Genomic DNA, 22,071 nt, shown 5'->3' with positions numbered 1-22,071 from the left:
AAGGGTGGGCATCCAGGTGAAGGGAGAAGGTGATGGCATGAGCTCTGAGGGCTGGCAGGAGGGAGCTGGAGGTGAGCTGAGAGTGGGAGCAAGGTGAAGGCTGGGGAGAGGAGAAAAACGGCAATTCCTCTGGCAATCTTCCCTGCTGCATCTCTAGTTTCCATCCTGGTGCTGGCCCATCAGTGAATTAATGAGGCCATTGACTTTGCCAGGGGTGGAGAATATAAATAAAAGCAATTTCCTGGCCTAGCTCCCACTGAAATCTAATCCAGTGGGAAGAGAGAGCCTCTCATCTTAAAACCAAGGCTTTTTTAGCTCAGGTGGTAGCTGAGCTGATGGCAACTTGATCGCAGAAGTAAGATTTTATTTTCATTTTTTTTAATAAAACATATATTGGGCTTTCTGAATGCGTGCAGCTTGCACACCAGCTACTTCTGGTGTGTGAATGAGGTAAGCAGGAATTAATAACAATGGGTGCAGTACAAACACATTTCTTGCATGAGTACCTAAATACATCCTGTGCTGGAATTTGCCCAGATCTCGTTATGCTCTACCTGAAAAGCTCTGCTAATCAGATGGTCTTACCTCTGCTTTATTCATTGCATATACCAAGGTCTCTTCCCCTGTTTTTAAGGCTACAGACTACAAGAAGAGACTGGTGAATAATTTTACCCACCTAATACACGTTGTTCATGCTTCTAAATGCAGCAGTCCCTTTATGTTATCAGTGCAAGCAGTAGTTAGGCATAAACCAGATCACAGAATCATACAATGGCTTAGTTTGGAACAGACCTTAAAGATCATCTAGTTCCGAAGCCCCTGCCTTAGGCTGGGCTGCCATCCTTAGATCTGGCTGTTTCCATCAGAGAAGGACCAAATTCTGAAGCAAAAACTCCATCCATGTTTTAAACACAAGCTCTGACCACATAGCCTGTAATAATTAGCCTTCAGAATCTTCCACAGCCAAAAGGCAGCAGTTTGGTTGGAGAGGGACAGCAGAGATAATCATGCGTGCTCTCTTCCAGGAAAAAGTTGTCAGTCAACCCACCTGATTTTATTATTATTTTTTCATTCTTTCTTGACTGCTCAGTCACACTTTGCTCTCTTAAGCAACTTGGTTTTGCCTGTGGGTAAAATATCTTGTATTGGACTCTGCCAAAAAAACAGAAATCTCTAGATGAAAATGGAGAGGAAGTAACACATACTAGGGGAGTCATATTTTTCTGTAGTACTATGAGGAAGTTTTGCTGCTTGAGAAAATGCTTGTTTCATAAAAAATAATTAATCTTTTTTCTGTCTCCAGCTGTTTCCCCCTGAAAGGAAAAAAAAAAGTGTATCACTAGATGTCTTCAATATGGTCCCCTCCATTTATCAGGCCTCTGACACTGAATAGAACATTATTTTTATGGACAAAACTGAGTGAGCTGGCTGAATGTTGCTGTAGCAAACTGATGTGGTAAGGCTCTTTGTCATATATCACAGTCAGAAGTCATTTATTATCTTGCTTTCCTTTGGGAAGAGACTGGGGCAAAAGATCCAAATTCTACCTTTCCTTTTCCTCAAGTGTGTGTTTTTTAATCTTCACTTATTAGCAGGATTGTGGTAGCATCTAGGTAATCTTGCCAGGATCTGGGCATTATTATGATGAACAATGACAGAAGTCTATTCATTAGAGTCCAGAGAAATTGTTTTGCTTGGCTGTAAAAGCATTTGGGCCAAGGAGGTCAGACAGCTTTATTCAAAGTCTTCTGCCCATGTTACCAACTCTCGTGATATTATCAAAGTCTTACACTATTCTAGGCTTTTCAGCAAGCAGCACCTCCTGCTGTCATGTGAGTCCACAAGAAGCTCAGCCTTCATTAAATGAGAGAGTTGATTCAAGCCCTGTTGATTTCAAGTGAAAAGATTGAAAAATATGGAAAGCAGAAGGCAAAGAATTACCCCCTTGAGATATAGATATATATAACCATACGCAGTAATTTTTTAATTTTTTTTGAAGGTTGATTTTCTACTTTCTTGGAGTCTGACTCATTGGAGACAGCACAGGAAGAAGCCTTCAAAGCCACTTAGCCCCATGTCTCCCAACCTACAAGCTTGTGCTCCATGGTGCTGGCACAGAGCTCCAAGACAAGTGTGAAACTCTTCTTTGTGTGACATGGGTCCCTTGCCAAGGCATGAAGAATTCCTCATCATCTGAAAGAAGCAGAAAGGATGTGGGTTAAATACTACATAGATATTTATTCCATAAAGTAAGGGTCCATTTCAGTCCAGTCCACCCATCTCAAAAGTAAGGCTACTCCTTCATCATTTAGAGTGGGTAAAAAATCAGGAGCCAAGAGTAAGTAAAGGGAAAAGGACTATCATAAAAATACTTATTTCTTTTGCAAGATTGACTTCACCACAGCCAAAGACATATGAATGCCACTAAGAGTATCTAATTTATTCTTGGTTTCTCCTTTCCCCTGTCTAGCCCCTTTGTCTCCTGTCTCTCATCAGATATATTTACCCATCCAGGCTTCCAGGCTTTTGCCCAACTCCAACAGTGCTTAAAATGTTGGTTTTCAGGAAAGCATTGGCAGACAAAAGAAGGATCCAAATTAGAATTAGCCCAAAGAAAGCAATTCCCTTCAGTAGAGGTTTTCTTGATAGGCCCAAATTCATGTTCTACGTTGGGAAACTCCAAATAGGAATTTGTCTTGTGTCAGATGCCAGTGTCATCCACCATAGAGGAAACTTTGGGTTCCCTTTTTTTTTTGCCTCTTCAAGCCACAAATGCTGGAAGTCCTGAGGACCTAACTGGAGGGCAGACCTTGCTGAAACGCAGAATGCCTGACTCACACAAACTGAAATTGCTGGAACAAATGCTGGAAGAGAACCCAGGAATGAGAAGGCTTTCCATAGATTGGAAATGCCAGTCCTCGGTTTGTTTTGTTCTCAGAAGGCTTTGAAGCATTTGGGCTGATGTTTTTGGTTTTAGAAAAAAAACAGCTGCCTGGTCTCTTGAGGCTGTGCCAACAGTCCCCCACTCCCAGGAACCCTTTTGTGCTGTCTCCACATTATTTTCCAACAGAAAGCTATTTCACAGGAGAGTTTCCATCTAGTTCTACAGAGATCATCTTCTCAGCCATAATAAGCCTGGTTATACCAGAGGAACCTGGATCCCACTTTGAGCTCTGTTTAATCCTTTTTCTTTCTAGCTTTGACCTGTGCCTTGCTGTCCCAAACCACATATGAAGAAGGGACTTGCTTTCTGAGTAAAAGCTTCCATGGTCTTCCTTCCAATTGTGAGAGCATAAGAGAAGAACTTTTGGTCCTGTACTGTCAGGCAAAGATTTTTTTCATATTTCTTTCCTTTTCCTTTACAATTAATTAGCTAATAATTTTGCCACTGATCCATTCTTCATTAAAAAGCTGAATTCCTTTCGTTAGATCTGGTTGGAACAAAGGTAGGAGAATTTATGTCTTAATTTTAGTTCATTATGGCAGAGAGCATCCCACCCCATCACTCTCCTTCTCCCCCTCCCCTTCGAAGCCCTCCCTCTTCCTTTAGAGGATCAGTTATCACTTTGCCCCTAAACTCCTCACACTCTGCAGAGGCATTGGAGGAGCCTTCACTGCCCTTTATCTTCCGCTGCCTCATTAAGAGAAATGAACCTGAGTCTGAGAGAAATGACACAAGGGAAATAAAAATGTAATCCCTTGGTGCCACCTATAATGAATTGTTATGAAAACCATGAAAATATCTGTCTGCAGATATTGTTCTTTGATTTGAAGTCAGTGTTGTAAGCGGTAATTTTTGTCATTAAAGCTGTTAATCTGCACAGCGTTCTTCATAAGTTTTTATGAAGAAAAACAGCCCTGCTGCCTACATGCTCATGCAGGGAGCTTCTGAGCAATGCTACATGAACAGGGTGCCTCTGAATAATTAGCTTTAATTATAGCCAAGGTGGTTGTCTGTCTCAGAGATGGGACTGTTTGAGGCAGCCTGCTGTCCACGTTGTGATGGAATGAAATGAACTGGTTCACCTGAACCTCCCTGACATGTTATTCCTTCACCTGGCTGATGTCAGATGGGGGCATATCCCAAAGCACTGAGCTGTGTTTGCATGCATGCAATCAGCCTCGGGGATTGCCCAAGCTGTATGCCTTTGCATTTTGGATGGGGCTGCAAGGGGTCATTGTGTCCTGAGCAAAGATGAGCTGTGGTGAGCAGGAGAGTGGTTATTCTTCATCCTTCCCCAGTTGGCACAGAGCTGACTTCCCTCCAGCAACTCATTGTCAGCTATTCTTGAGCCAGGGCTCCTCTTTTGCCATGTCTGAATTCTTCCTGAGGTTCTAGACAGCTACTTCTTGTGTTGGGCATGTCAAGACATGGCTGGAGTCAAGACATGGTAGGACCAGTCCTACAATCCTGTATGTAAGATGCCCATAGCCTCTGTAGAGAAAGAATTATATTTCATGAAAATTTCAAGAACATTACCAGTACCAGCTAATCTATACCAGCTTCAGGTGTTCTGGATTCCTGAGAAGAAGCTATTTATTTGCTCTGCCTCATGGTACAGAAGTCCAAAATTTGGCAAAACACCCTTTATGCTCCAGGCGGAGTAGCAGTGTGGGACAGGCAATTCCCTCCTTGTTCCTGACATTCTACATCTCAGCAAGTATTTTCTAGCCATTTTGGGGATGTAAGAACAAGATGATCAGAGAAAAGGGCTCTACAGACACCATTAACATGGTAGGCTGAATCTGCTGACAATAAGTCAATGATTCTTTCTGACATGACTCTAAGAGTAGCAGAAGGATGTCTGTAGGATGACTCATGTTAATGGAAGAATGGTATGTATGACTTGAGATTTAAGACAGATGTCAGATTCAGAGAAGTGTGTTGTAAGGAAGATCATTTTTATTGGCATAGTAGCAGGAGACAACTTGTCAGAGTGATGTTGACTCCTTTTTTTTTGTATTGTTTGGAAGGTCCCTTGGGAAGGGACCTTGCAAATGGAAAGGGCAGAAGAAGACCTGGCAACATCCCCAGCCAAATGGAAAAGTATGCTTTTCTGCAGAGTTAGACCATGGGGTAGAGGTGATTCCATTACCTTCAGTAGGAACAGCCTTGGACAAGTTGGAGAGACGGTCTCTGTTGTCTCCAGTGCAGTCAGGATGGTTCTTCCCTTTCAGACCTGCCTGTGTGTTTTTGCACCATTTTTGCACCATTTGCACAATTTGCACCATTCCCCATGTGTTGACTTAAATATGGGGTCTTCTTAAAATACATAACACCACTATGCTGGCATTCTTCCAAAGGTTATGCAACCCTTGCCTGCCTTGCTCACCAGCAAAAGTTAAATATTTGTAAGCTCGATTTTAAAATATCAGAAAGCAATCCACTGAGTTGAACCAGGCTTCTAATGAGATTAGAAGATACACATCTTCTGCTGGCACTGATTTCAAGCTTCTGGACTTACTTTTTCCACTTTTGGAGAAGGCTAAGTTTTTTCAGGACAGCTTCATGACCCAAGAGAGTCCCAGTGAAGATGTTAAGCAAAACAGTGATACTTCCTCTTCTTTGTTCAAGAAACGTATGTGGGTTGCATTCTTACCAGTCACTATAACAGTAAGATCTACAGTAATGATGAGAAAAGCCTTTGAATGAATTCCAGTCTCTCCTCCCACTAGAAGTGGGTAGTGAAGTTATATCCAGCTGTCACTGAGAACAAAAAATTCATCCAGACACCTTTACCAGCATTAGCTTATTTATATAAAGTCAATTCTGAACTAATATTGATGTGCAATCTATAAGGCAAGGATCAGAGTTGTCTATTTCTACCTCCATGTATAACCCACACTCTATTCCAGACATTATTCTTTACCAGCTGCCTCTTTGGGTGCATGCTATTTATCCACTGTGATCTCTGCTGCGTTCTGTCCCATTTGTTCACAGAAATGATTGCAGCTGGAATTTGAGTGGAATTTCCTGCTGTCTCTTATTTCCGTGTTCTCTCTTGCTATAGGGTCAGGATGGGAAGTGGGATTTTGCAGAATATTTTGAATGCAATGTGAAAGGCTTAAGAAAAACTTGAGGTTAATATGGTATCCACTACTGCATCTGTAGATGTGCCAGTGTTTGTTCCATTGTACTGCTGTTTATAGGGTCTTAGGTCTTCTGTACACAGTGGGCTTCTGACTCCATGATAAGGCCTCTAGACATTGTTGCCTTATGCAGATAGCATTAAGAATGCCCGGACTAATTTGCAAGTTATTAGTAAAGAAATACCTTTCACAAGGCTCTACTGAATAGGCAGAGATGCAGTTCACAAGTAGAGAAGTCAAGATTTAAAACTGTGCATTTATTACTGGCTCAGAAAGAGAGAGCCGGGGGCAAGGATCGCAAGGGCTGACCGCTTGGCTGGTGGGCACTCAAGCATGCTCCTTTGCCTGCTTCAGGTGTGTCTGCGAGAGCCGTAAAAGACACATTGTGTCTTCCACAAGTCTGCAACTTATTCCAGATCCAGCATGAGCTAACATCTAACACAGTGTATTGGGTTCTACCTCTGGTTGCCATAAGCAGAGAGACGCCTATGAATAAAGCCTGTTGAACATAAGCCTTCATGTAGCATTGTCCTTTTTGTGGGTGGAAGAGGAGCAGCAGGAGGATTTACAAAAGAAGGAACTAGATACAGTCTGGGACGTGAAAACCTCACTATTCTGTTTTCTTCATTGCAACCTTGTGCTCATTTCCCACCTGGGCCGTGAGGTTTCTGGGACCTCTCTCTTCACATAGGCATGACAGGGTTTAACATATTACTGGATGTGATGTAACCAATGTGCCAGGAGGTTGGAGGCCTTAAAGTACCTGCCCTTATAGAGGGGGCTGTTCTGCGTCACGTCTCTGTCCTCTGACACCCACTCCAAGCCTTGCAGCTCAAACATCCAGGGTCTGTAAGCTGTAAAGATGAACCAGCTTCCGGCACTTTCACAGCGAGAGTCAGGCTCTGAGCAGTGGCCAGCAGAATCTGGCTGAGAAGCGTGGGAAACTTAGCAGTAAGAGAGAAAATCTGCTCTATCAAGGGCTGTTTTCCTGGGGCTGCAATTTCTGATGCATCCAGCACATTTTTTGGGTAATCTGTACTCCTGGAGCAACATTTAAAAGAGTGGAAAGAAAAGTATTTTATCTTCAAAAAACAATTCATCCAACAAATCGAGAGGTTTGTGTCCGTCACTAACAAATAAACAGAGCTCCTCAGGACTCAGACTGCCACCTTTTGCTGAACCCATTAACCATTTCCTTAATGGCAGAAGAGTGAAGTGGATTTTCCTCTTCATTACTTTCAGAGGAGGATGCAGGTTTTCAGAGTGGATCCTTTCAGATGGAAGGAATAAATTAATATTTTGGAGGCATTTTTCCAGGCTAGTTTTTGCATTATTGCAGATGACTCGCTTTGCCATGTTTTCTATACAGCTCTGTATTTATTTACGCTGGAAGTACAGTTTTCCCTCAAGATCTCATTGTAACCACCTCCTTTACAAGGACAGCTAAGGGATATTGCAGGGATCGTTGCAGACTTGCTTTGCTCAGCTGTTTCTCCATTGTGAGTTGTTGTGGTTGTCCAATAATCAACATTTTGAAATGATTTAGACTAAAAGCCAGGCAGGACTGAACTTGTGGGAGAAGTGTTCATTTAGGGTAGGTGCTTGGACAAGTCCTCAGAACAGCTGTGAAGGAGCAAGTGACTCTCGCCCAGTGGAGGCGCTTGGGATCTGCCTCTTGCAATCACATTCATTCCAAAATTGAGATTTTTGCTTATTTAGTCAATCAATACACCAGTAGTTCTACATTAGCAATTCAGGCCAACTGGAAAATCACTCGGAGGATTAGATACACTTACTGGCTACTTTTGTCAGGCAGATATATAGGAATTCTACCAAACTTCTGCCCCTTGCTCCTCCCATTTTGTCTCTTGGGCTAGGACATGTCAAAGTGTGCTGGGCAATAGCCACATGTCCATATAAGCTAAAAGTAGCTTATCAACCTGTTTATAAGGCAGCCCTGCTTTGCAGGCATCATAAAAATGATTTTGACAAAGACTGGGAGATCTTAGTGAGAAGAGGAACACAATCAAACTGCACAAGGTAGGAGCAAGATGACCTGAAAATTCATTATAACCATGTGTGTAGACAAAACCTGAATGGCAGGAGAGCAGCAGACATGTTATGAATGAATGTAAATGTTCAGTTGTCCCTTATTGGATGGAGACTGTCTGAACAAGCAAAGCAAAGCTATTCCTTGTCCCTTTGTTCAGTTGTGGTTCCTGCTGCATAAATCCATTGGCATTGCCTTCCTAATTGAGTAATGGAGTCTGAGAGACAAGACGTCAATTCCACTAAAATATGTATACAAACACTTATTTGGTGTTCAGATTTTTTTTCAAGCGTATTTTGGACAGTCTTTGGGAGGGTTGGCATATGGGAAAGACTGCTTTCCTTTTTAGATAAATATTTTGACAAGAAATTTTGAAATTTTAATTTCTAACCAGCTTTAGATTTCACTTGCAGTGCGCAGCATCATTTGTTCCTTTACTTGCTATAGCTACGATCGATTCAATTGAATGAAAAAAATGGAAGGCTGCCAATTGCACAGCACTCCTTATCAGCTGGCTAGCTGTTACATTTGAGCAATCTGGCTGTTTGTGTCTTATTTCTGCTTTCTTCTCTTATGGTCTTAAATTAGGACTTCCTTTAACACTAAGTTCTACTATCTAGCTCTTTGACACATTACTATGTGTGCTTCGTAATTACTTTAAAGTTCTTATTTTCATTCAATTACAGTGAGATTTTCTCTAGTATGCCTATGTAAGATACAGTCTACAGTCACAGAAACAGTGAGATGTCCTGACACAGTGTCATCCTGGTATATCTGATTCCTAATTGGTCCCTAAACAGAATTTAACACATTGATGTTCCCTGATGGACTGGGGTCTGAAAAATCATTTCCTGAGCCTAATTTTCGGGTGAAGATGAGTATTGCCTTACAAAAAACCTTACACAATTTATGTACAATATGAGTTTTCCAACATCCTCCAGGAAGTCTGCGACTAAGCAAGGCACCAGATTCACATCTCCTGACACTGAGCCGAACTACCTCATTGATGCAGCTCATACTTTTAGGAATGTATCCAATTTCTGATCTTTGATCGCAACGTGAACTTACTTGGAGTTATAAATGTTGAATTTTGAGTGTATTTTTATATTGTTACAATTATGAAATTGACTTCTTATATTTATCTTCCTTCAGGAAACCGGGTAACATGATTATTGGAATCGGTTCTTTGAAGCTTGCAGTTCTGTGCCCTTTTTTTTCTTCAGGCTGTCTCCAAGCAGTGACACCATGTCTAGGTCTCATCATAACAGCCCTAATGAAAAAGCAAACCGAACAACCCATCATTAGGTTCATATGTCCTCTAGGATTCACTAATATCGCAGTGAGTCAAGCTGCGGCGCTATCGTTTTGGCTGCCGTGTTTTATGGTCTCCCTGACCGAGTGAAGTCACACGGTCATCGCGGTGAGGTGTGGGGTGAGCAGCATGCGGTCTCCTTGGAAACTGCAAAGTTGTGCAGGAGGCTGGAGTGCGTGTCCCAGAAACTGCAGAGAGGAGAACAGCATCAGATCTGAGATCTCCAGCCAGACTCTCGTTCGTCTGTAGAAGAAAGCATGGCTGATGCCTTGGCCTTTAATCTGACCTGCTGCTGTCTCTGTCTCCCTCTTCCCTAGTCCCCTGTAAAAACACTGGTATGGGCTGGACATCCTACCTGTGAGCTTTGATATCACAGGGAGCTGAAACACGTGGCGATCCCTGCAGCTACAGCACGCACGGGGGGCTGTCACCCAATAGCAGCAATGCAGCCATCCATGTCCCCATACAGAACCTCCTTTCAGAGAGGTCTTCTCCCCCAAACAGCCAGGTGTAGTAGTGTGTTAAAATAATGCTTGCCAAGAATTAACTGCCAGTTCCAAATATTTCCCCTTCCATTGTGATAACAGCTTAATATTCTTTGGAAATACACTGCCAGCTTTGAAAATGAGAACATGAGTTGCTCTACTAAAGTTTTGCGTTGCCACAAATTTTCCCCGTTTACTTGGCAACTTATTTCTTTTTATCAGTATTACAAGTGCACCTGGAATCCCAGCTAAAGCTGCAGCCTATGGAGACAGCAGCTCCCTGGGCAGGTGCTGTAGGAGGCCGGTCCAGCTCCAGAGAGCTCACAGTCCATGTGCCACGGTGCAGTGTTGGATGAATTGGCCGAACAAGGCAGATGTGGTTTGGAAATAACTTACTGCATTGGGATACACAGAGTTTAGCAGAAAGGTCAGCCGGCTGCTGGATAAATAGGAAGCAATGGGAACAATCTGTAAGCTCTAAGCACAAGTAAATGATAAGGTTTACCAGAGGATAGGTAATTGGACAGGTTTTTGGCACAAAAGGGTGGAGCAGTGTGGGAGAACACATGGCAGTGCTTAAGGGAGAAGTTGGCTTGCAGCTTTTTCAGATTTGTGTCTGGGATACAGTAAAGCCAGGGAGTTCCTAGGCTTTCTCCTGCAGAGAACAAAATAAAGCTCTTTTGAAACACTACTTTCTACCAGTTTCTTTTTATAACACTCAGAAAAGTTCCTTAATTTTGTTTTTATTTGTTTTGTATTTCATATAAAATTTATGGTCATCAAAATCTAAAGAAGTGTCTTCTGGTAGAAGTTTTAAGACTTTTTTGGGGTCACTTTTTGAAACCTAAATGTGGTGTTTCTAAGAGAAAACGGTCATCAAAAACTCCTTGATCATTTTCTTTCTTTGTTAGGTTTTCACTAGGAAAAATCTGCAAAAGGCACAAACCCTGCTGAAGGTTTTGGCTAGTGAATGTTCTCATGTTTGCTGAAAAGGTGATTTTCCTGAGAAGCAGTCTGATGAAAACACTTTAACCGACATCTGAAATCAGAGAGAAATTTGCTAAACTTTCCCAAAGTGAAACAAGTGTCAATGTTAGATAATTGAGAACCAGGACTCTCTCCTCCTAGCAGTCGTTTCTCAAATAACAGAACTGAGCTTCCTTGAACTTGACTTTGCAGCATTGTGAAAGTATGGAGATCAGCGCTGGAGACAGAAGTGGGTGCTGCACTGTTTGAGAATGAGAGACTGAAAGCTCTTCCCCCCCCTCAGATCCAACTCTTCGAGAGATGGCACAGTCTCAGTTCTTTGAGCACCCCGGAGGCCTCAGGTGCTGCATGTGTGCGACAGGCAGACACTGCGTGGAAGAGCTTGCAGGCAGCAAACCAAACAAAATGGTTGGAAAGAATAAAGAAGTTCAAGGTCAGCTTCTGCTGTCAGCGATAGGGAATCGGGATGTAGACTCAGGCCAGAATATAGAGCTGAGAGGTCAGAGAAAATGTTTTTCTAGAAGCCAGAGTAATCTCAGGGTAATCTCACTGCGGAGGTGGCAAGGAGCACTGAGCTCCAGCTGCAGGGAAGGAGTGGTGTCCTGGAAGGAGGATCTGCACTGGAAGAAGTTTAGAAAGAAAAATTATGCTCTTTGTTCAGAGGAAAATTTTGGATTGGAATGCAATTCGCTGCCTTAACTATTGAGGAAAGTAACACAGAAAGAGAGTGCTTCTGGGAGATTTCTGTTAGAAATTGCAAAATCTTTTTCCCCCCTTTTTCTGCCCAGTGCAATTAAACAGTAATAGGAGCGCGTTGTACAGTTTATGAAGCAATAATCCTGTTCCCAAATGGATAAACCAAGAGACTGATGGTCAAGTCATTTATCCCAATGAGGAAAATAGATTATTGCTCAGGAAAGCAGCAGGATGGCATTGTTACAATTATTCTGCTGTCTGAGTTTATCAGTTTAGAAATTTAGATTGGAATTCTTTCTCTGGGACCAGTTTCTGCTCTCCTTGCTTGCACTGCCAGTACAGGGCAAGGAGTCCTGCCGACTTTGCCACGGTTACCTGCGGAGCAAAACACAGCAATTGGTGAATGAGAGTGACAGGATGAGGGTTTTAAGGCTGCAACAAAACATGGTAGCTAGTGAAGTCAGTGCAATTTTGGCCGGGATATGTGGAGACATAACATTATGAAGTAGGAATGTAACAGCTCTCATGTGACTGCACTGGGGATATTGTGCTTAGTTCTAAGCACCTCGTTAACAGAAACGTATTAACAAATTGGAGGGGATCCAGAGAAGAGAAAGTCAGTTGGGTACGTTGATTTATGAATTAAGATGGGCCCGAGTGGCTGATGTCCAATTTGAATCCATGCTGGAATGCCTCCAGGTCTTGCAGATGTTTGTGGGTTCAGGACTTTATGATCCTGAGTCCGCTGGAGTCAGTAGAAAGACTGCTATTGGCTCCAGTGATTGCTAGATTTGGGTCTGCTAGAAGAACCCTTGGCTGAACAGTGATTAAGGCTAAGGATATATATATATAACATGGAAAAAGAGTAAATAAAGGGAAATGTGATGTAAGCTTGGAACTATTAGAAGAGTGCAAATGTGAGGACCACCGTCTTGGCTGACACACTGGGAAAATGAACTGGGGACCTTCAGAGTTGGAAGCAAGAGCTCTTTAACATCATGACCCAAGGTGGCCAGACTGCAGTGCATCCTCCTCTCCAGATCTGGGAAGTGAGCAGAGTGCAGGGTGCCTCTGGGGACGGCATTGCCCCATTCCTGACAGCTATAAGGAACTCCATTAATTGACAAATCCATCATTTCAGGAGCAGGGTGATAAATTTTAGGAAAAGAAATTAGTTTTGCAATCATTGACTGCATTAAGCAGAGTCACAATACCCCTATATTAAAAAAATAAAAATAAAAAATTGGACAGGAACTCAGAGAGCAAATTTTTCTTGCTGACCATTTAGGTTTTTGTACCATAGATCTGTGATATGACTCCTCCTCTCTCCCTCACTCTACAAACGCAGCCCTTTAATTGACCCTGAGGTCATAATCGCTGCTTCAGCTAGAGCTGAGTCTGGTACACAGGTGCTGGTCACTGCCCCAAAGCAGCATGTTTCCATCTCCCTTCAATCTGCTGCAATAACTGCATATTTCCTTGCTAATCCAGTTCTGTGAAATGATCCTGTCTACCCATTCCCTGCAGGATTCTGAAAAGCGTAGCTCATCTGGTTCATTCTGACAGCTGAATTACAGTTTCAGTGTGTGCAGGTAGACGTGAAGGATGGGACCTGTGTGGGGGAGGGCTGTGGCAGCAGTCAGACCACTTGCCTGTGTGGAAGATGCAGATATGTCCATGTTAAAGGGAGACAGCTGCAGTTGTGGCCACGCAGATTATGCCTAATATGAGATGAAGAACTCAGGCACTCTCCATCCTGAGAAGATAAGCAAACTGGACCATGTGGAAAACCAACAAACAAAACAACAACCTGATACACGGTGTGCAGCAAAAAGAAAGCTTGCTATCTCATGGATGTCACGGCTGGGTTCTCTGTCCAACAGAAACTTTCCCAGTGGAGATTCCACCTCTTGTACAATTTGGCTAGAGGAGGGTTACAGAATCACACAGAATCACAGAAACACCAAGGTTGGAAAAGACCTACAAGATCATCCAGTCCAACCACCCACCTATCACCGATAGTTCTCACTAAACCATATCATCCCTCAACACAACATCCAAACGTTCCTTGAACGTTAGCAGATAAACAAGTTGTTCAATGGGAAAAATGACAGATAGAATCATGATGATCTCACAAGCTATTTTTCCTCAGTAAAATTGGCTAAAAAGACCTGTTTATTTACATATTCTGTAATGAGAGGCAAATCTGATTCAGAGAGAGCTGACTTGTTTCCAGAATATCAAAAAGCTTCAGAGTAATGAGAGTAAAAGCTCTGTTGTTTCATAAGCTTGCTGCCTGCTTTGTTCTCTTAACTTGGCCATAAAGCATTCATATAGCACAATCACAAAATCATAGGATTGTTTGAGTTGGAAGAGACTTTTAAAGGCCTTCTAGTCCAATCCCCCTGCAATGAACAGGGAGCGGCAGCTCAGTCAGGTGCTCAGAGCCTGGTCCTCGAACGTCTCCAGGAATGGGGCACACACCACCTCTCTGGGTGATTATTTCCAGTGCCTCCTCACCCTTACAGTAAAAAACTTCTTTCTTACATTCCGTCTAAATCTCTCCTCTTTTAGTTTGAAACCATTTCCTCTTGTCCCATCACAACAGACCTTGCTAAAGAGTCTGTCCCCTTCTTTCTTACAGCTTCCCCCTAGATACTGAAGGGCCACTCTCAGGTCTCCCCAGAACCTTCTGTTCTCCAGGCTGCACAGCCCCACCTCTCTCAGCCTTTCCCCTAGGGCAGATGTTCCATCCTTTGGATCATTTTTGGGGCCCTCCTCTGGTTGCTCTCCAGCAGATCCATGTCTCTCCTGAGCTGAGGACTCCACGTATGGACACAGTGTTGATACTGTGCGTCTTCCTTACAGATCCTTGCTAACATCTGCTTGTCTTATTTTCCAAATGCTGCTTACAACATAAGGTCATATCCCAAACAAAAAGATTTCGCTACACAATCAATGCCACAGAATCTAAAACAATTATTAAAAACCAAAAAAAAAGGAAAGCAAACATTGCTGAACTTTATGTAACAGACAGCATTGCTAATGTCCATGGCAAAGCTCTTGGTTCCAGACTGAGTGTTGTGGTTGAATTTCCTTAGGTCTGTACAAACAGCAGATCAGACAGTTCTTCTGATTAGTTTTTTCAAAAATACAAATGTGATTCTGGAGAGCCCCAATGGATGTTGTTTCATGTCAGTGACATAAGATGGGGCTAAAATCTTTCCAAACTTAGTACTGTAGGTGCCTTAGCAGACTTAGTAATATCACAGCAGGGAACAACAACGTCACATCTGGAACATTATAAAATTGGCAATGCTGAAAAGGCATTAGTAAACATTATTAAGAATTCCTTGCAGGCAATTAGACTGCAACAATATCTTTGGAGAGAGGTTTTTTTTTTTTTTTCTTTTGCATCTTTATTTCTATCTTGCTAATGAGAGACTAATGAGCCACAGACTTGTTACCTAGAAGGAATATCTCAACAAAGCTCTAGTGAACTTGAAGCCAGTATTTACAGACTCATGACTGTTTGCATTCATTATATGTTTTAAATGAAGAGGGACTGCAGTTAAAAAAAAAAAAAAAAAAAAAAAAAAAGCCTTAAAAAAAAATACTTTAAAAAAAAGCCACCAACCAAACAGGGAAACGAGTTGTTCCTTGCTAGGAGATTTCTGTAACTCTAAATGTCAAAAGTTTCCTAATGCCGAGGTTAGAGCCTTCCACCTTTCCCACCATTTAGGGCTGAGCACAGAGATGTGCAACTTTTATGTTTCTGTTTTGCTGTTACCAAAATATTAGTCTTCTCTGCCTATTGCAAAACCTCCTTGTTCCTTTCAATGACTTTTGGGAGATTTTTGCTTTGTTTTTTTTTGTTTGTTTGTTTGTTTCCATAGGAAACCAGGCTAGTGAAAAAAATTTATCTGGACTCACTGCCTGTGTAGGAATACACCTGCACATGCCCTTTCAGTCAGCCCTTGTTCACAGATTCTTTGTGCAGACACAAGTTCTCTGTCCTGGCTTCCTAACCTTAACTAACTGAATGTCTGCAGGTAAGACTTAGGAGAAGCTCTAGCAGGGCGTGCTTATGGCGGTTCCAGGCACAAGGAAACCACTGAGAATTTATCGGTAACTCTGATACAAGCCTAGGAATTGGAGCACTTGGATGGGATTTGTGAGCCTTGGTTAAGCTCCACCGTTGTGCTACAGTGTCTCTATGTGCCCTTGAGCAAGTCCTGCATGGATAACTTGAAAAAACTTCTCTTTCATTCTTCCTAAATCCACCCTGAAACATTGGGCTGGGTAGTTCTTGGACAGAGATAAATGTCTCTGGCATGTGCCCCTTAGGAGCACTGAACAAAGACGTTTGCAGTGGGATCCTAATTCAGCACTCAAACAAGCGTTTAATGTCAGTTGAGGATAATTTAGCCTGTAAAAAGTAGAGTCACCCAAAATAAAGTATGTTGTGACCACACCATAAATCTACTTGAACCTTCCTCTCCTCTTCCCACCCCAGAATATCCTCTTTCATTCAGTGCACAGTGACAAATGCAGCTTCACTGTCTTTGCTCCCAGAGACGAGGAGTGTGAAAACCCTTTTTGATTTAGAAACAGCTGTTTTGACATCATTCCCTTTGTAAGGATGCATAAAAGGTTTTGGTTTTGTTCCAGGCCAAGTTAGGAAACCTTGACTGTTGCCACAGAAGAGTTCTCGGGCTGTTCACTTTCTCTTGAACTTTCCAGTTTTATTTTCCCTTGGGATGTCTGGTGAGCTTGTTTAAGTCAACGATTCCTCTGGCATCTTGGATCTTTCACCTTGACCCGCTTATCCTCGGCTTCTCCCTTTTTCCATTCTGCATCCCACATGCTTATTTGGTTTCTCTGGTCCGTTACAGAAGCCATTGTGTTCACTGGAAGCTGACGTCCGGGACTTGGCATCCATTTCAGGGCTAACAAAACGCCGTAATCCAGGCTTTTGAACTGTTCATCCACACAGCTCTACATCAGCTGTGCAGGGGTGTAAACCTGTGCTTACCAAGCACAGGGCGGCTGTCCCACCTGTTCCATCATTTCTCCACCTTATGTGCACGCACTCTGAGGACTGTAAGCAATTACTCTGCTAGGTACTAAATACAATATGCAGCACATGGTAGTGTAAAATTATGGAATTTGGGGGTTTTAATGAGCTCAGGTGCAATACAAAAGAACTTTTTTTTCCTGTCCATAAAATTATATGGCTTGGAATCAGGGGTTTATACAGCCCTGGACAAAGCCATTTTATTTAAAGGGTGGGTGCAGGGGGGAACACAACAACAACAACACCCTTGCCCAGCACAATTATATGCAGATTTGTTCATAAATCTGGGCTGGAGCAGATGTGCTGCACATGTTGAAAATCCAGAGCATGGTGCTGGAACTTGAAACATAAACATGAACCTGTTTCCAAAGAGGAAAATCTGCTCACAGCAAGGAGCTGACCTCGTGCTTTAAACAAAGATCAAGTCCATTCTGCCTATTGTGCCTTTGCCATGTGTTTACTTTCCTTGCTTGGTGCCTAGGGTAGTTTAAGGAATAGCCAGAAGAAAAGAAACAATTTACCCTGGTCAAGAAAAGAGCCAGTGGTGCTGTGGGCATAAGGAAAGAAGAGGTAGGATGTGACCCAACTCATGCGGCTAGCAAGGATCTTATTAGACTGGGTCAGCAGTATCATGCCAGACCTTTCATTTGTATTTTTAGATGCTTGAAGTCTTTTGCCCTGTAGCTAAATCTCGTAGAAAAACATAGCTGCACTTCACAGTGGGTAAGGCTGTAAGAAACAGTCTGCTTTAAAAATGAACCTGCACTCTGTAGGTAGTTGGAAGTTAAGTTCGTGTAGCTGACTGCGTGATTAAATTCCTTTGGAGGGGAGCAGGGCATGCTCTTGAAGGCTCTGCACCCTGACTGAGTGCCACCATACTTGTTCTGCTTAATGGGGACAGGCTGAAACGCTTTCGGTACGCTTTCCAGCTTTCTACGCTGTCTCTCATATGCATGTCTGATATGTGTGGTAGGAGGCAATGCAATTTTTCTCTTTTCTTGGCTTTTTATTTTGTCAAAAAGGAATTTGGGTTGCTTGAGAGAATGCAGAGTGCTTTCCTTCTGACCACTGAAAGAGGTTAGCCCTCCAGGTGAGGGGCAGAGGTGACTTCTAGCTAATATGAAGCTCCTTAGATCCCATCTGCTCCCACTGGGTGTTTAGATGAAGAAAGAAGTTCATTTACTAGACGTGATGATGCCATGACCTGCACGAACACTGAGGTTCCGACTCTCTTTCTTTCCCTGGAGGAAAGGATGTGGTGGACATGGTCATCTCTTTGCATGTGTCTGTGTTCTCACAGCTCTCCCTGGGAGATGCTGGATTAGGGCATGACACTGAAATCCATACTCATCCACCTCTCCTTCTACCCCAAGGCTGCTGGTGATGTTAAGATCTTTGGTTCCTCAGACTTCTATTCACATTGGTGCCACTGCCTGCATAGGCACTCAGCTGCAATACCCTGCTTATGGGAGGGAGATATTTTTCTGGAGGTTGCAGAGCTTGAGAAACCTGAACCTCTCTGGCAAACTGTTCGTGTTTTGTTTTTCTTTAAATCAAAGCGCCATAAGGGGAATGGCTGTTAAAAATCATCAGATAAAAATAGTTGTGAATTAGATCAGAAAGGAAGTCAACAAATAAAACATGTATCTTTGATTAGCTGATTGTAAGAGAGCTGTGTATCTGAATCAGCCCCCTATTTCATGCCACCTTTCCTGTCCAGCATCTGTGTTTCCCACCTGTACAGAAGGATGCGGCTGTTCCATTAGTGTCCTGTGAACATTTAACCTGCCAAGGGCAGTGAGGTACCTCCAGGCTTTGTTGAACAGGATTGAACAGGTATCATGATGACTAATTGAAAATGGGTTTCTATTTGAGAAATACTCACATGTGCAAACTCCATTAGCTAATGAGGTTTCCAAGGTGTTTTACAGTTTGGAAGCCCAAAGGCTCCCGCACAGACAGTTCAGAGCCCAGGCACCACGCCACTGACAAAGCTAAAAGGGCTGTCACTGCTGACATGTTCACCTTAAACTGGAAAATTTTAAATGTTCCCAGTGGCCCAACTATTTGTCCTTCTACCTGGCTACTGTTCAATCCATTGCCTGCAAATATGGTAAGAGGAAGAAAAGATGCATTATTATTAATAAATGAATGGAGCTATTTGCTATTTATTATTTAAGCCCTCAATACTGGCAGGCTTTAGTGATACATGAAATATAGGCAAGTAATTTATTTATTAGGGAAAATAATGATTTTTTTCTCCCCATTCTGGAGCCCTCTCTGACCCAAAACAGCAGGGGGTTTATCAAATACAAGTACGATGACTTGTAATTTTAGAGTCTTTCAGAGCACTGTAACTGACAACCTTTTTAACATAAGTACATTGAGCAAATAATTTATAGAAGTATTCTGGGAATATTTTAGGGTGTTTTATTACTAGTTCTGAAAGCTATGGCATGTTATTGATTTTGGTGTATTAATATAACCTAAAAGTGAGGGCACATGCTTGCCTCCTAATCCAAATCAGCTTTGATGGCAACCCATATATTTTACTGAAAGGAGCCTTGAACTAACTGCAGAGGTTAACAATTACACATCATAGCCAAAAGTTTAAGATAATGAATTTTGCTCATTACACACTGTCCAGCTCCAGCCTCGGGAAGTTCCCCACTGTTCTCTCCTCAGTGTTTCATCCAAATCTCTCAGGCAGTTATTTGTCAGAATTTTGAAGCCTTATTTCTGCATTTGTGTCATGCAATTTACATTGTATTCATGAAGGCTTCCACCGAGGAAGTGTAATCATCATTACCGTTCTCTGTATGCCATAAAAATAGTGTATTTCTTTTAAAATAGGATTGCTTGCTTGCTTTATATTTTTTTCATGTCTATATATACCTGCGTGTGTGTACACAGACGTAGCTAAATGTAACTATAGCTGTTGTATGTGCATTATTGGATGTGGGTGCTTCTCTTTCATTCCTTGCTGTGCCTGGAGGACTGCTGCAGGCTACAGAGGTGTTCTGTCTATTGGCACCAATAGCACAGTTCATACTCCAGCCAGGTGACTCATTAGAGGACTTTCCAAACTGGACCACCGAACCTGTGCTCTTTTTTTTCATCCATTTCCCAAGCTTTACTCAGAAATCCTCTCTGTTGACAATTAATTTCACCTCTGTTAATTCAGTTTTGTAGGACTTTTAATTCCCTGCTCAGTTCTTGGCTTTAAAAAGGAATAATCTTTAAGTGTTCTGACATAGCATTCTTATGAACTGTGCTTTCTTAAGGGCATCCAAACAGATCTAATTGTCATTGTCTTCCCCGCCATCAACAAACAATGGCTTTTTTTCTTGTCTTTGTTTTCCTGATCACTTGCTAGTGCCACCTGCGGTGACTGGAGCACCGGAATACCTGCGTTTTTCAAGTAGGCAGGAGAACCTTCTGGGTTCTGCAGCACTGGAGGCCACTAATTGTGGACTGACCTCCTCTGCTGCTGTAGCACGGGGCAGCGTGGTGCTGGTGCTGCTGTAGCTCTGGCTGGGAGAGATAGACACTGGGAAAGCACTGGGAAGAGCTCCAAGTCCCAAGGTGCTGCTGCCTTCAAAGCCAGAAAGGATCTCCTTACCTTTATGCCATGACTGGTGTTTAAAAATCCTGTGCTTTGGGAAGTGTGTGAGGTGGACTGAAAAGTATGCGTTAAAATACCATAAAATACGGAGTGATTTTTTTTTTATTTGAGAGAAAGAATTCAAGCAAAATAACTCTGGAAGGTGAAAAAGCGTACAGAACTTGAGGAACAGGGAGGAGGCCATCTGGCTGAACATGCAGCCCGTTAAATTGTACCTTAATCCCCACTTCCTGATTTTCTGCCATATGCTTTTCTGTGTGAAAAGTCAGGTACAAAGTGGTTCCCTTAAAAGAAAAGTTTCATTCCTGGTCACCTAGAAAGGTGACTCCTAATTAAAACCAAAAGAGGCATTTTATATTCATCATAGTAGATTTACTCACATCTTTATTTTCCAATAAAATCTGCTTGCTCCTCCTGTCCTTATGGCATGACTGATGTAGCTTCCCACCCAAGAAGATTGTGGAGAAAGGATTTTTCTTCCCCGTTTTAACACAATTTAAAATTTGCTTTACTGTTTTAGTGGTAAACCTCCAGCAGCGTTTGTGTGCTGGTGTAGTTAATGCCCTCATTCTCAGAGAGGAACACTGAGGGCCTTGGGTTGAAGTAGGGTGACATCTGGATACTTTGCAGCCAACATTTAATGATTTGTAAATAGTAATAATATACCAGAAAAGGGGAGAATATGCTTAAATGCAGCTCTGAGCGATTACAGATATAAATTAGTTTTTGGGATTGTTGCAGGCAGGGTTTTATTGATATGGGTTTTGGAACATCCTACACAGGGCTTGAAGCTGAGGAGCATTTATTAAAATCAGTGATTTTCAAGCATCATTATTTTTTTAAGTTTCAAAGCAAGCCTTTAAGCTCTGGCTAATTCTTACTGGAATTTGGTCCTGGAGAACTTAAACATCTGTGGATGAGCTCTACAATGTGTGCATTGCATCCCTTGCTCCAGAACAGTGGTGGGACGAGTAGGCACTTTGCCCCAGGTCACTTGCTCTGTGGGATATAGACAGGCCCCCCACTGTATCAAGTGTCCTAACATGCAGTAGGCTGCCCAAATTAAAGCCCTCCTTTACATGGGCTTTTAGGGTTCTTTATTTTTAGGTTCAGTAGATTTTATTTTGTTATTTTCCTACCCTGTGAACATAGGCACCAGGAAGTCAATAACAATTGCTCCATTAAAAACGAAAAATGAAATCTTCAGTGTTAGATAAAAATAGGAAAAAGAATCACAGAATCACAGAACTGTAGGGGCTGGAAGGGACCTCCAGAGATCATCGAGTCCAACCCCTCTGAAAGAAAGGGGAAAGATGAAGAGAAAACCAGATGCCAAGCGCTGTTTCCCAGGTCATGAAGGTTGGCATCCTATAAACTCAGGTCTTTGAATGAATGCAAGAAAAATGTTAACATAAAAGGTGCATTGTGTTGCATTCTCCTTTGATACTATCACCTTTAGAATGAAGATGCTTATTTACCAGCTGCATTACCTTAAATTAACTTCTGGCTTCTATTGTGAGACCATTTTGGCCGACAAGAGTCTCCTGAGATTACAAACAAACCGATAGTAGCCAGGAATAGAAGGGTGGAGAGGCTCGCTGTGCCCCTTTTAGCTCCCAGACCTCCTTCAGCTCCAAGTCTTCTTGTGCCTCAACCCGTAGCCAAGGCAGTACTGGGATTTCCCCAGCACTGGGAGAACGGGCTTTGATTTCCCCTCTCCCATTCCCAGGGAGTTCTTAGCTGGTAGTT

Source organism: Centrocercus urophasianus, unplaced genomic scaffold (assembly GCF_019232065.1).
Source record: "Centrocercus urophasianus isolate 14NV4802_14NV808 unplaced genomic scaffold, USGS_Curo_1.0 seq_26, whole genome shotgun sequence".
In the NCBI taxonomy this organism is placed as follows: domain Eukaryota; kingdom Metazoa; phylum Chordata; class Aves; order Galliformes; family Phasianidae; genus Centrocercus; species Centrocercus urophasianus.
This window is presented reverse-complemented; position numbering follows the sequence as displayed.